We start from the raw sequence: 15,775 nt of genomic DNA on the forward strand, positions 1-15,775 counted from the left end.
ACCCTCAATTTCTTTAGTCATCCAGCATTCCCTACACCTACCAGCCTTCCCTTTCACTCTGATACTTTCTCTGGATTCTTGTTACCTCATTTCTGAAGGCTTCTCATTTTCCAGCCGTCCCTTTATCTGCGAACAGCTGCCCCCAATCAGCTTTTGAAACTTAAGTGATTTGCCAGGACCCTGGTTCCAGCATGATTCAGCCCAGCCAGAGCCCATGGCCCTATTGATAGACAAGTGTTTAAATACTATTTAAATGCTGCAAGAGTTTTTGACTTAAGCAGCCTTTCAAAAAGTGAGTTCCATGGGACTCCCATTGTATGAGTCAAAAGTTTGATCTTCAACTCTTTGCCTATTCTACCTCTCATCTTAAAATTGTGGCTCTAAAATGGACAAAGTGCCTTTCTATCCATCTATGCCCTCATAATCCTTGATATCCCTCTCCAGCTCTCAACTTCTACTGACTCAAGGGAAACAGTACCAGCAGTACCAACCACTGAGCCACTGAGCCACTGCTATCATATGGTGACCAGAACAGCAAGTAGTATTCTAGTTGTGGCCCAACCAGCCTTTTAAAGAGTTGCAGCATAATCTTGTTGCTTTTGTATTCTATGCCACGGCTAATAAAGGAAGCTATCCCGCATGCTGTTTTAATTCACTGACCATGGTATCTTCAGAAATCTGTGGATATAAACACCAAACGTACCTTCTGTCACTAAAACATCCCACTCCCATCACCCTCTGGATCCAATGTGCCAGTCTGTCTCAGTTCCCGTGGGCTCTTTCTTACTTGACCAGTGGACCTGATGGGGAAAGCCCTGCTAAAGTCATATCAGATACATTTTCCTCATCAATACTCCTGATTACTTTTGCATAAATTTGACCAAATCTGTGAAACAAATTAACAAATTCATGGTAACTATCTCTGATTAAACCATATCTTTCCAAGCGCAGATATATTCTGGCCCTCAGAATTCATTCTAATAACTATGCCATGAGTACTTGACTGTCTGGTTTAATCTTGCCAGGTCTATCTCTTCCTCTCAGCTTTTTTTTAATTACTTTTTCTTTCTCTCTCTCTCTCTCTATATCGAGAAGTGCTATCATACAACCAAAAGCTTTTCCCACCAACAAATCACCTGGCAATTTCCTCTAGTGGCCACCACCATTGAGTCACCCTTTGTTTCTAATTGATATATTTGCATGCAAAGGCCATTAAGAGCAATGCAGACCATGGAAGACAAGGGAGACAGACTCAATCAAAAATGGAGTTGGAAGGGAACATAAAACACTCTATCCCTCCATAGAAATCAAGAGTATTATAGGCACCATCTCCAAGGACACCTGGGCACAAACATAACCACAGAAGCTTCCTCCCGTGTTCAATAATGAGTCTTTAATGGTCCTCCAGTCCTCTGGCAGCTAACCTGTGACAGGGAGGATTTGAAAAAATACTGTCAGGGCCTCTAATTAAACTCCTGCCTTGGTTTCCTCAACAGCCTTGGATACACAACATGCAGCCTGTGGATTTATCCACTCTCAAGGCTGCTAAACCCAGTAGTTCCTCATTATTCTCTATGCTAATTTCTTTTAATATTTCACAGCCTTTCTCCCTGATGTCTAAACCTGTGTCCTCCTTTTCCAATGTGACGACTGACTGATTATTGTCTCCATTAAACAAGAGTTGTTAAAGCAATATGGAACAAAAACAAAGATAGGATACAGATCAACTATAATCATTTTGAAAGGCAGAATCAAAGTGAGAGGCTAAATGACTGACTCCTGTTTCCATCCTGCCTAACTATAGTACTGTACTCTGAATTTCCCCAAGACCACAAGATTAAGCTTTAGTTAGGTTATTTGCAGTTAATTAACTGAATATGGATTACACACTCTGTAAGTTAACTGAATTGGATTGTTTAGTCCGGTAATGAGCTCAGTGGTGATGTTGATATTGTAGAAATGTCACTAGCCTAGTAGTTCAGAGACCTGAGACACAAGTTCAAATCTCATAACAGCAACTGATGAGATTAATTTATAAAATCACTTTGAAATCTATTCTGTGCAATTGTGATAGTAAATTACATAAAATCCTTCTGAATCACTCATGTCCTTTAGGGAAGGAAATCTGTCATTCTTACCTGTTCTGGCCTACAGGTGACTCCATACCCACTGCAATGGTTGACTCTTAACTATCCTCTAAAATAGCCTAGCATACGACTCAAACTGCTACAGAAAAGTCATAAGGAATGGCATCAGTAGATATTGACCTAAAAAGCAGAGATGACAATGGCACACTCTATTCTGTTGATCCTGCAAATCTTCTTGCTCACATCCAGGGACTTGTGTCAAATTTGGGAGTGCTGTCCCATGTACTATTCAAGCAAAAGCCTAACACTGTTATCCTTACAGAATCGTAACTTGAATCCATCACCAATATCCCCCTCTCCATATACCCTGACCCACCAGCAGGACAGATCCAGCAGAGTGGCAGCACAGTAGTATACAGTCAGGAAGGAGTTGCCCTGGGAGTTCTCAACCTTGCATTCCCACTATTAAAGACATGAACTTTCATAGCATCAGACCAAACATGGACAATGAAACTTTCAGTTGATCGCCACCAGCTGATAAATGAGTATGCCTGATGGGTGGAAAGTGTATAGAATGTCCTCGAGGTGGAGAATCATAGAATCCCTACAACGTGGAAACAGGTCATTCGGCCCATCGAGTTCGCACCGATCCTCCAAAGAATATCATAAACAGGCCCACCCCTTCCTATCCCATAACCCTACATTTCCCATGGCTAACCGACCTAGCCTTTATATCTCTGGACATTATAGACAATTTAGCATGGCCAATTCGCCCTAACCTGCACATCTTAGGACTGCGGGAGGAAACCGGAGCACCTGAAAGAAACCCAAGCAGTTGTGTGGAGAATGTGAAAACTCCACACAGACAGTCGTCCAAAGCTGGAATCAAACCCAGGTCCCTGGCGCTGTGAGTTGGCAGTGCTAACCACTGAGCCAACATGCCACCCACTGGTTTCATACAGTGGTTCTGTCATACCAAGGATGACACAGTTGGCCAAATCCTGAAGAATTACAGGCCAGTCTGCAGGTATTAAGAGAACCAACAAGAGTGGAGTACCTTATCGCAGATGTTTGTCGTCATGACAATGTAGATTGGAGTGACCACTAATTAGTCCTTGTGAAAGTCAAGTCCCATCTACAAATTAAGCAAAATTGAGAGTTCTGCAGGCTTTCTCCTTAGATCTGCAGATCACATGCCAGAGTTCAGCTAATTCCGTTCACTCCACATCATATCAAAGCTGGGTGAAGGCACTTGATACTGCAAAAGCTATTAGCCCCGACATAATTCTAGGAATAGTACCAAAGACTTGTGTTTCAGAATTGTCTGTGCATCCAGCCAAGCTGTTCTCATACAGCTACAAAAATGGCTACTATCCAGCAATGTAAAAAACGATCAAACAATGCCTCAAACACAAAAGGACAACGGCAGCATATACATGGCAACCTCATCACCCAAAGGTTTCCTTCCAAACCATGCACCAACCTGCCTTGGAACAAAGACATTTGTACAGAAAATTGGTGAGATCACATCTGAAGTACTGCGTAAAGTGTGCTAACTGATCTCGATCATGCAGCCAGTTAATTAGCTGAATTGCATTTTGCCCAGTTAATAAATGAAATTGGATTGTGTGGTAAATTAATTAGCTGGGGCTAGTTTCGTAGAACAATCAGAAAATGAGGTTGGTTATTTAAGTTAAAATAGGTTAAGCAGCCATTTAATCAGGTGAACTTGATTGTGTCTTTTTAGCCGATTTGATTTGGGTACTCATTCTTTTAAATTCACTCATGGAACATGGACATCATTAACTGGCCAGTATTTATTGCCCTTGAGAAGGTGGTAGTGAGCTGTCTTCTTGAATCACTGTAGTCAATGTGCTGTAGGTTGACCCACAATACCCTCAGGGAGGGAATCCCAGGATTTTGACAACAGTGAAGGAACAGCGTTATATTTCCAAATCAGGATAGTGAGTGGCTTTGACAGATATTTGCAGGTGGTATCTGCTGCCCTTGTCTTGCTAGATGGAAGTGTTTGTGGGTTTCGAAGGTACTCTCTCATGGTGAATTTCTCCAGTGCATCTTGTAGATAGTACTGTTGCTACTGGGCATTGGTGATGGAGGGAATGGCGATTCAGAAGGTGAGTTACTTACCACTATATTCACAGCCTCTGACTTGCCCTTGTAGCCACTGGGTATATGTGATGAGTCCATTTAAGTTTCTGGTCAATGGTAACCCCTAGGATGCTGATAGCAGGGAATTCAGTGATGGTAACACCATTGCATAAAACAGGGCAGTAGTTAGATTGTCTTTTATCGAAGGTAGACAATACCTTGCATTGGTGTGGCACAAACTTTAGTTGCTACTTGTCAGCCCAAACCTGGATATTGTCCAGATCTTATTGCATGTGAACATGGAATGCTTCAGAATTTGTGTCGTCGTGAATGATTGCACATTCATTGGCGGACATTTCCACTTATGACCTATGATGGAGGGAAGGTCATTGAAGCAGCTGAAGATGGTTGGGCATCGGAAACTACCCTGAGAAACCCCTACAGAGATGAGCTGCAGCTGAGATGACTAACTTTCAAGAAAATATGTACCAGATATGATTCAACCAGTAAAGGGTTTGCCCTCTGATATCTGTCATATTCTACTAACTTGCAGGAAATTGGATGTCCGGGGCAGGTTGGGATGTCTCTGTTCTACAGGAAGAATGTAAGTGAATTTACATTGCTATCCCTTGCCATTCAGAGCCATTTACTTTGTTATCATCTCCTATTCAGAAATCAATAAGAACATTACAGTTGGAACTCTGACTGCACCCTATACTGACAAAAGAAACGATTCACAACAGATTTGACCATTAAGGGATGATTTACCTTACACTGTTTCTGGAGATAATGTGGTCACTGCATTGTATCTTCAGTGACATGTGACTGTGGGGGAGTGACTGAGGATTGTCTTGTGGGCGTCACTGACTGTGATGTAAAGATTTTGTATAAAGGAAGGTCAGTTCCCTTTGTTCACAGACACCTCTTGACACACTTCGCAATCATGACGAAGTGTGTTACGAGTTTCTCCAAAGTTTGTACTGTATTTGCTTAATAAAACTTGGCTGTTGTTCACAGAAGTTGGCATATTGCAGTTGCATCAAGTGTGTAAGAGTCTCAAGAGAAAAAAGAACTTAACAATCCCCATTAATTCCAGTTTTGCTAGGGCTCCTTGATGCCATACTTGGTTGAAAGCTGTCCTTGATGTCAAGTTCTGTCACTCTCACCTCCCCTCTGAAATGTAGCTCTTTTGTCCATGTTTGAACCAAGGCTGTAATGAGACCAGGCGCTAAGTTGCCCTGGCGGAACCCAAACTGAGCAGATGCTGCTTGATAGCACTGCTGATGACCCCTTCCATCACTTGACTGATGATTGAGTAGGTGAAGTGGTAATTGACCAGGTTGGATTTGTCCTGCTTTTTATACAGGAATATAATCTGGGCAATTTTCCAAACTGTTGAGTAAATGCCAATGTTGTAACTGAACTGGAATAGCTTAGCTAGGGGAGCAGCAATTCTGGAGTACAAGTTAGCAGTACTAATGCTGGAATGTTGTCAGGGCCAATAGCTTTTGCAATATCCAGTGTATCCAACAGTTTCTTGATAGCATGTGGTGTGAATCGAATTGGCTAAAGACTGGCATTTGTGTTGCTGGGGACCACTGGAAAAGGGTGAGATGGGTCATCCATTTGGCACTCTTGGTAAAGACTGCTGCAGATCTTCTGCACTGATGTGTTGGTCTCTTCAATCATTGAAGTTGGTGATATTTATGGTGCTTCCTCCTCCTCCACTGCATTGTTTAATTGTCCACTACCATTCATGACTGGATGTGGCAGGACTGCAGGGCTGAGGTTTGATTCATTGGTTGTGGGATTGGTTAGCTCTAACACTTGCTGCTTGTGTTGTTTTCAGAATTGAACTGTAGACCCAGTTAATTTGCTGATTAAGGAGACTGTTAATTAACTGAATTGGTTTCTTGAGCCAATTAATTCACCGAAATAGTTTGTGGGTCTTGTTAACTTGCTGCAGAATTAGTTAGAGGGTTGAATTATCAATTTATTAGGATTATTGGCTTGTTTTCTTTTCTAAATCAGGTTTCAATTGAGATCCCAAACTGACTCCCAAGTTCATGGTTTTTAGCTGTTATAAAAAGCTGATGGTTCAGTGGGTTTAGCTATCACCCTTCATCTCTGGAATCCAATTTTCAATCAAGTCGAGATTCATTGAGTGAAAGTTTATTGTCTCTGCTGTCTGTAAATTAAATTGCTTTCGGCAACCTGAGTCAATTTCTTGTAACTATAATTTTGCAAGACAAATGTGTCCAGACCCCTGCACAAATCACTTACTGAAGCTTACGTAAAAACAAAGAAAAATGCTGACACTGCATTGGTTCAGTACAGATGCTCGTGCAAGGTTGGGGCACAGTAGCACACAGTTGAAGGAATAGCTAAGCATTTTCATTTTGATGAGGAGGCTTTACTCTGCAAAAGTGGGAGAACTTTCTTGTCGTAGGATATTTGAAGGATGACTCTGTTTGCTCAAGGAATCCTCTCAAAAGTGCAAGCTTCAGGTTCTGACAAGGCTGCACATCTTCCATAATCATCCTGTACTGGAATTGAGACCAAACAGGTCCATTGGTTCAGCAGGACGTAATGAAGTAACCAACCAAAATACAAGTGAAGATGGAAACATACAGATGGTTGCAGAAGGCCATTCAGCCCCTTGAGCTATCCATTATTTGATAAGATCATGGATCTTATGTCCTGTCTGTCTTCCTGTAGCTTTTGATTTCCTTGTTAATCAAGAATCAATGTAATTCTGCCTTAGAAGTAGTCAGTGACCCTTCTTTCATTGCTCACTGGGGAAGAGACAAATGGCTTTCTGAGAGAATAAAATTCTCCCTATCTTCATCTAAAATGGGAGGCCACATCTTTTTAAAACTGTGCCCTCTAATTCTAGTCTCTCTCTCAAAGTAACATTCTTTCAGCAATTCCCCCCCCCCCCACTTCCTTATCAAGTTTCCTGAGGATCATGTATAATTTCAATAAAATCATCTGATCCTTCTCAACTGCAATGGATACAGGCCCAATCTATTCAATGAATAAGGAACTACTTAATCTCAGAAATCAGCTGAGTGAACTCTGAACCTCTTAAATACAAAACTATACACTGTAATCTGGATATGGTCTTGCTACCATCCTGTGCAATTGTAGCAAAACTTCATTCATTTAATATTCAATTCCCCATGCAATCAGTGACAGCATTCTACTTCCCAGTCCCTAATCATTTGTAATATTTGCAGACTATCTTTTTGTAATTCATGCACAAGTTCATCCATATCTCTCTGTACCTGACAGTTCTGCAGTCTTATTCCATTTAAATAATTTGTTTTTCTATTCTTCCGGTCAAAATGGATAAGTTCACACATTGTACATGATCTGCCATTTTTTTTCTCCACTTAATCAAACTATATCTCTTTGCAGACCCCTTATGTCCTCTTCATAACTTACTCACCTATCTACTGTTTAGATTAGGTTAGATTCCCTATAATGTGGAAATAGGCCCTTCAGCCCAACCAGTCCACACTGACCCGCCGAAGAGTAACCCACCCAGACCCATTTCCCCTCTAATGTATCTAACACCATGGGTAATCAGCAAATTTACCTACCATATGTTCAGTCTTTTCACTCAATTCATTATATACATTAGAAATAATTGAGGTCCAGGACTCTTTTTTTCTCTCTTCTTGTCTTCCCCCACACTACCGCCTAACTGCGGTGGTGTTTATTTTTCCCCAGCACCCATGGTGTGTGTGTGTGTGTGTGTGTGTGTGTGTGTGTGCGTGTGCAGGTGTGAGACACAAGGTGCACAAATCTTTATTCAGTTCCCACCACCAGGAAGAAAGGAAACACCCGAGTGGCCAGTGACAAGCAGTGCCCTTCTCAGAGGGAATTGCTGCATTACCAAACAGTGAAGGAGAGGGCAGGGATTAAATCAAAATAGAGTTGGAGGGGGAAATAATGCACTCCACTCCCTGTGTTGCCAGGGTGTCGGTGGTTACCGCGTGCTCCTTCTGCAGGAACACCCAGGCTCTAATGTAACCGCGGAAGAGGGGCAGGCAGTCGGCCCTAACGACCCCCTCCACGGCCCGCTGCCTCGACCTGTTTATGGCCAGTTTGGCCATGCCCAGGAGCAGACCCACGAGGAGGTCCTCTGACCTACCCTCCCCCTTCCACACCGGGTGCCCAAAGATCATATCTCTATTACCTGCTTCCTGATAGCTAACCAATCCTCTTTAGTAACAAAGACTTTAAGCTAGTTAAAGAGGGGGAAAGCTCAGGAGAGGTTATTAATATTTCCATAACAAGTAATAGGACAAGAGTATGGAAAGGGTCAGGTGGCACGGTGGCTCAGTGGTTAGTACTGCTGCCTCACAGCACCAGGGCCCCAGGTTCAATTCCAGCCTCGGGCAACTGTCTGTGTGGTGTTTGCACATTCGCCCCGTGTCTGTGTGGGTTTCCGGTTTCCTCCCACACTCCAAAGATGTACGGGTCAGGTGGATTGGTCATGCTGAATTGCCCATAGTGTTAGGTGCATTAGTCAGAGGGAAATGGGTCTGGGTGGGTTACACTTCGGTGTGGACTGGTTGGGCCGAAGGGCCTGTTTCCACACTGTAGGGAATTTAATCTAATCTAATCTAACCTAACTTCAGGCACACTAGTAAAGGGGGGAGTCTACGAGACCGGGGTGGTCAACTTAGGACTGAGGATGCTAAATACACCAAGTATATGACACAAGGTAAATGAGTTTGCGGCACATATTGAAATTGGTGGGTACGATGTTGTGGGTATCACAGAGACCCGGCTGCAAAGGGTTCACGGATAAGAACTAAAGGAGTTGCCTCCTATCACAAGGAGGGGCAGAGAGGATAGGACTGCCTTGTTAGTAAGAAATTAAATCAATAGCAAGAAGTGATTTGGGGCTGGAGGCATAGAGTCTGTGTGGGTGGAGTTGAGGAACTGCAAAGTAAAAAAGACGCTGTTGGGGGTTACGTACAGGGCCCCTAGTAAAAGTCAGGATGTGGTGCAGAAAATAAATCAGGAGACAGTGCTTTTCTTACACACCTTTTCTATTACAATAATCACGGGGGACTTCAATAAGCAGGTGGACCGGAAAAATCGTGTGGGTAACGGATCCCAAGAAAAGAAGCTCAAGGAATGTCTACAAGATGGGATTTTGGAGCTGCTTATGATGGAATTCACCACAGAACAGGCAGTTCTGGATTTATGTAATGAGACAGATTGGACTAGGGAGCGTAAGGTGCAGGAACTCCTGGGGGCACTGACCATAACAAGACAGAGTTCACCCTGCAGTTTAAAAGGGAGAAGCTGGAATCAGATGGAATGGTATTACAATTGAGTGAAGGTGACTACAGCAAACTTTGTTTTAACCAAGGCCTCACAGTGCCAGGGACCCAGGTTTGATTCCAGCCTCGGGTGACTGTCTGTGTGGAGACACTGTGTGCAAACCCGTGTCTGTGTGGGATTCCTCCCACAGTCCAAAGTTGTGCAGGTCAGGTGAATTGGCCATGCTAAATCTCCTGTAGTGTTAGGTGCATTGGTCAGAGGGAAATGGGTCTGGATGGGTTACTCTACAGAGGGTCGGTGTGGACTTGTTGGGCCAAAGGAATCTAATCTAATCATAAAGTGTCAGACGTTTACTGCATTATCATGATCTCTGTGATGTCTGAGTGATCACTTGAAGGTGTGAGTGAGAAGGCTCACTGCTGGACATTTTTGTTTTATAAGGTACAGTTGCATTATTATTTAAGTGATTTATGCTGTAATTAAAATATTGAGAGTGTGGTGCTGGAAAAGCACTGCAGGTCAGGCAGCATCTGAGGAGCAGGAGAGTCGACATTTTGGGCATAAGCCTCTCATTCCTGATGAAGGGCTTATGCCCGAAACGTCAATTCTCCTGCTCCTCGGATGCTGCCTGACCTGCTGCGCTTTTCCAGCACCACACTCTCGACTCTGATCTCCAGCATCTGCAGTGCTCACTTTCTCCCTGTAAATAAAGTAAACCAACAGTGATATGTACAGCCCCTGCATTACACTTCTACTATTTAGTGTGTGTGTTTTAATATTGACTATGTCTTAATCAACTGGAATATTTGATCAATCGGTACACTCCTAGTCCCACAGTTGCTGGTTAATAAAAAGTTTGCTGTCCAAGGATATGAGGGGCAGCTGGTCAGAGTTGATTGGAAGGGGAGCCTAACCCCTTGGAAGACAATGGAGCAATGGCTGAGGTTTCTGAGGGTAATTTGGGAAGCACAGCAGAAATTCATCCCAAGGAAGAAGAAACACACTAAGGAGACGATAAGGCAACCATGGGAAGCCAGGGACAGCATAAAAGCAAAAGAAAAAGCATATAATATATTGGGGTACCTTTAAAAAACCAGCAGAGGATAGCTAAAAAAGCAATAAGTGGGGGGAGAAGATGAATTATGAGGGTAAGCTAGCTAATAATATAAAATAATTTTGCATGAATTTTTTAGATACATATAATGTAAGAGAGAGGCAAGAGTGAACACTGGACTGCTGGAAAATGAGACTGGAAAAGTAGAATGTGGAACAAAATTATTGCGAAGGAATTGACTGGATGCTTTGCATCAGTTTTCACAGTGGAAGACACCAGGGAGTACCAGAACTTCAAAAGAATTAGGAGGCAGAAGTGAGTGTCGTGGTCATCACTAAAGAGAAGGTTCTGGGGAAGCTGAAAGCTCTAATGGTGGATCAATCACCCAGACCTGATGGACCACACCTAGAGTTCTGAAGGAGATAGCTGAGGAAATTTCGAAGGCATCTTTCAGGAATCACCTGGTGTTGGGGAAGGTGCAAGAGGACTGAGAAATGGCACATGCTTGCCCCTTGTTTAAGGAGGGAGGGGGGCAGGCAGAAAACAAGAAATTAATAGCCAATAAGCCTGACCTTGGTCGTTGGTAAGATTTTCGAGTCATTTATTAAGGATAAGATAGCTGAGTACTTGGAAGTGCAGGGTAAAATAGGGCTGAGTCAGTTTGGCTTTATTAAAGGGAGTTACCCTGACAAATCCGTTGGGATTCTCGGAGAAGGTGATGAGCAAGTTAGTCAAGGTGAGCCAGTGGATCTGTTTGCATTTCCAGAAGGCCTTTGATACGGGGCTGAACAGGAGATTGCTAAAAACCATAAGAGAGGAGACAGTGAGGTCTGCAGATGCTGGAGATCAGAGCTTAAACATGTGTTGCTGGAAAAGCGCAGCCCTTCTTCAGGAATCAGTTTCCTGAAGAAGGGCTTCTGCCCGAAACGTCGATTCTCCTGCTCCTTGGATGCTGCCTGACCTGCTGCGCTTTTCCAGCAACACATTTTTAAGCAAAAACCATAACAGGCCTGGAAAGATCCCACAGAGGCTGGTATCCCGTCACCAAGTCAACTTTATTTACATGTGGAAAGTCCTTGACACTGATCCAGCTCCCTCAGAACCAGGTCTGAGTGCACAGAAACTGATACTACTGTTCTTACCTGTCAGCCAGGGGGCCTTGAGTGGATTAGATTAAAGGACCCATACAAGGAAATCAGATTCTATGAGGTCCACCTGGCTGACATCCCTTCCCTTCTGAGACCAAGGGCAGAGACTGGTTCTATTTTTTTGTAGCTCCTCATGGGGCATTTTAGCACCGGGTCAGGTTCCTCCAACTCTGCCTCGGATACAGGTGGCACGTAACACACACTAGCTTGCCTCTTGCGCACGGAGCACCTTGGAAAAAAATTCATTCTCTTCTTCAGGCAGTAAAGGCCTTGAGGTAGCGACATCCGCAGTGTCCATCCAAGAATCTTCAACACTTGACAAAGAGGGAGAACCACGGGTCCTGGAGCAGTTGAAAAGGCTGTCGAGGAGCCAGGCACGGTTTTCCCTTGCATTGTTCCAGGTGCTTGTTCATGGCTGTCACATCTACCCAAACTTTATACATCATCAGGCCTGACCTCGCATCAACCATGCCTCTTACCCATGCAGGGCTGTTCCCTGTGGTACATATACCAGATTTTATCCCCTGAAATAAACTGTGTGCCTTGCTGTTTCACCCTCCCCACACAGCTCTGGGAGGATCAGATTTAGCCTTCTCTCCACCCCTTTAGTAAATCTGCTGAAGCGGTCCCTGTACTTGCATGACAGGTGATCCTTTAATCAAATAGGAACTGGGACAGTTTGGTATCTAGTCCCTTTAAACTTACCTTCAAAGTTTGGACTGCTCTTTCTGCCAGAATGTTGGATGATAAATGGTGTGGAGCTCTCCCTATGTGATGAATACCATTGAACTTTAGGAAATACTCAAATCCTTTGCTGGTAAATGAAAGCACATTATCTGTGATCAACACTTTCAGGAGTCCGTGTATTGCAAAAGATGCACTCAGTTTTTCTATTGCTTGACAAATGAACTCTATGAGCACCCAGCTGCCTTGAGTGGGGCATCCACAATGACTATGAACATTGACCCCATTAAAGGGCCTGCACAATTAACATGTGACCCAGCCATTCCCACAAATGTTGGGTAGCTACTGGTGATAAATTTTGTCCTTGTTGGTATTGTGGGCAGTGCTCCACCAACATGGTCATGTCTGAATCCAGTCATAACTTTGTGCCAACATCTTCATTTTGGAAATCCCTGGATGACCCAGCTAATGTCTGGCAGCGACCTTGGCTTGGGACAATCACTCTTGCTTCCCCTAATAATATGCCGTCCTCTACTATGATCTGGTCTCTCTGGTTCTGAAAAGGTTTAAATTCTGGCTGTTACAGCCCTTTGATCTCCCCCATCACCACCAGCTATTTAGGTTTGGCCAGGACTAGACCTTTCAGCATCCTAAACCTGATATTGTCAGCTGTGACTCGAGTGTGTCCTGAAAATTTCACCTCAGGGCGAAAGGATGACCCTCTAGGAGTGAGATGAGGAGGAATTTCTTCAGCCAAAGGTGGTGAATCTGTGGAACTGATTGACGCAGAAGGCTGTGGAGGCCAACTGCTCCACACACACTTGCATCGCCTTCCCCCAACTCTGTCCGCATTTTGAAAATTCAGATCACAATGCTGTGTTCCTCCTCCCAGCTTACAAGCAGAAGGTAAAGCATGAGAATCCAGTAAAGGAAGTAGTGAAATGCTAGTCTGAGGCAACGAAAGGCTTAAAGTCAGCAGACTGGTCTACATTCAAGAACTGAGCGGCCAATCTAAATGAGAATGGCACTACTGTTACTGACTTCGTTAGTAAGTATGTAGAAGACCGTGTGCCAAAGAAGTTAATCCGAATGTTCCCCAATCGGAAACCATGGGTGAACCGAGAGATCCACTCCTTACTGAAGTCCAGGTCTGAGGCGTACAAGTCGGGCAACCCTGAATACAGGAAATCCGGACACGATCTTTGTAAGGCCAATATTGACACCAACAGGCAATACCAAACTAAGCTTGAAATTCTGAATAACCACAAGTAAGCTTCATTCCTGATTAAGGGCTTTTGCCCGAAACGTCGATTTTCCTGCTGCTTGGATGCTGCCTGACCTGCTGTGCTTTTCCAGCACCACTCTAATCTGGACTCTAATCTCCAGCGTCTGCAGTCCTTACCTTTGCCTAGTTGATTGTAACCACATGTAAACCCGTCATTTGTGGAAAGGTTTACCCAACATATCGGGTTACAAAGTGAATTCGAACAGAATCGTGGGTGACAATACATTCCTACTTGATGAGCTCAATGCATTCTACGCACACTTTGAACAGAAGGTCAGTGAAATGATGTCACCTATCCCAACAGCCTTGGATGCAGCCGTACCCACGGTCACCATCCCAGACATTAACTCGGTCTTCTTGAGAGTGAACCCACGGAAAGTGACTGGCTCAGATGGAGTCCAGCCATGCACTCAGATCCTGTGCTTGCAGCTGGTGGGAGTATTCACAGACATCTTTAACATGTTTTTACTAGGAAATCAAACCCCCACCTGCTTCAAGAAGACCACTATCATTCCAGTTACAAAGAAAAATGGATGTTTCAAATACTAATGTTGATATCTCTCTCTCTACACCTTCTCTGCAGCTGTGACACTGTATCCTGCTACCCTGATGCACTTTGTATGGCATAATCTACCCGTCTAGCACATAAAACAACACCTTTCACTGTATCTCAGTACACATGACAATAAATCAAACCATGCTAATATTACACCTTACACCATGAGTTTGTAATTTGTGTCTTATCCTTTGGTGTGGTACCTTATCAAATGCATTTTGGAAATCCAAGTACATCACATCTACAGGTTCCCATCTGCCCATGTTACTTGTTACCTTCTCAGAAAACTCTAATAAATTAGTGAAACATTATTTTCTTTCCCTGAAACCATGCTAACTTCACCCAGCTGCATTAAGATTTTCTAAGCGCCCTGCTACAACATCTGTAATAACAGATTCTAGCATTTTGGCGGTTTGGCTAATTGGCCTGCAGTTCCTTCTTTCTGTCTCCCTCCTTTTGAAAATACAGATACATTCATTCTTTTCCAATGTTGGAAATGTTGTAACTTCAGAAATAAATGAAATGACTATCACAGCTCCTTTTTGGTCCCCAGGATGAAGTCCATCGTGTCTTAGGGACCCTTCAGTGTTTCGTTCTAATAAGATTCTCAGTGCCCTTTCTCTGGTACATACAAATATGAAGTAGGAGGGGCAACACACTGTTTGGCTTTTGTTTCAAATGCTTTTAGTTCCTCCCTCTAAGCTCCTAACTTAAAGTATGTCTGGGACATTATTTATACCTTCTACAGTGAAAACGAACAAAGTATCTGTGCAGTGTATCCATCACATCCTTATTTCCCACTCTTAATTCCCCTTACACTTTGGAAGGATCAACACTCACTTTCAATACTATTTTCTCCTTTAAAAATCTGTAGAAACCCTTCTTTAGCAAGCCATCCTATATATCTCAATTTCTCATTTTTTCAGCCATTCTTTGCTGCTTTCTATAGTCTGTCCAGTTTTCTGACCTACCACTAACAGAATTGTGTGCACCTTCTCTCCATTTAACATAGTCTTTAACTTCTTTGGTTAGTCACGAATGATATATCCTTCTTCTTAAGGCTTTATTTTTCACTGGAATATATCTCTGGATGTTATGAAATATCTCTTTAAATGTCTGCCACTGTATTTCCCTTTACCTAATTTCCCAGTTCACTGTCGCTAGCTCTGTCTTCATACCCTTGTAATTGCCTTTAAGTTAAAAACACAAGTCATTGATACGCCTTTCGCTCCCTCAAACCAAATGTGAAATTAAATCACATTAAAAGCGCTGCTACCTAGGGCTCCTTTACCATGTGGTCCATTAATTAATCTTGTCTCAGTGAACATTCCCAGGCCCAGAACAGCAGCTCAGCTAAAATGTACTGCTCTAGGAAGTCAGCAAAAATAATGCGATAATCTAATCTTTCACTAATCTGGTTCAACCAACCCTTATGTAGTTTAAAACCATCCATGATTATTGCTACCAATCTTACAAACCCCATTTATTTCTACCTGTATGCTCAATCATAATATAATTACTGTTTGGGAATTTATCAGCTACCCATGC

General features: G+C 43.2%; 2 protein-coding genes across 2 annotated transcripts in view; one reads left to right on the plus strand and one right to left on the minus strand.

Moving 5' to 3' along the window:
• The window catches only part of LOC122544733 (mucin-3A-like), a 14,888-nt gene extending 14,026 nt beyond the window's left edge, over positions 1-862 (minus strand). The window contains exon 1 of the mRNA XM_043684040.1: positions 704-862. The gene's annotated coding sequence lies outside the window, so the exon portion shown is untranslated. The remainder of the gene's footprint in view (positions 1-703) is intronic.
• LOC122544734 (ankyrin repeat and death domain-containing protein 1A-like) overlaps positions 1-15,775 on the plus strand; it is a 124,216-nt gene that overhangs the window by 67,152 nt on the left and 41,289 nt on the right. The gene's annotated exons all lie outside the window — the stretch shown is intronic.

This window comes from Chiloscyllium plagiosum, chromosome 51 (genome assembly GCF_004010195.1).
Source record: "Chiloscyllium plagiosum isolate BGI_BamShark_2017 chromosome 51, ASM401019v2, whole genome shotgun sequence".
NCBI lineage: Eukaryota > Metazoa > Chordata > Chondrichthyes > Orectolobiformes > Hemiscylliidae > Chiloscyllium > Chiloscyllium plagiosum.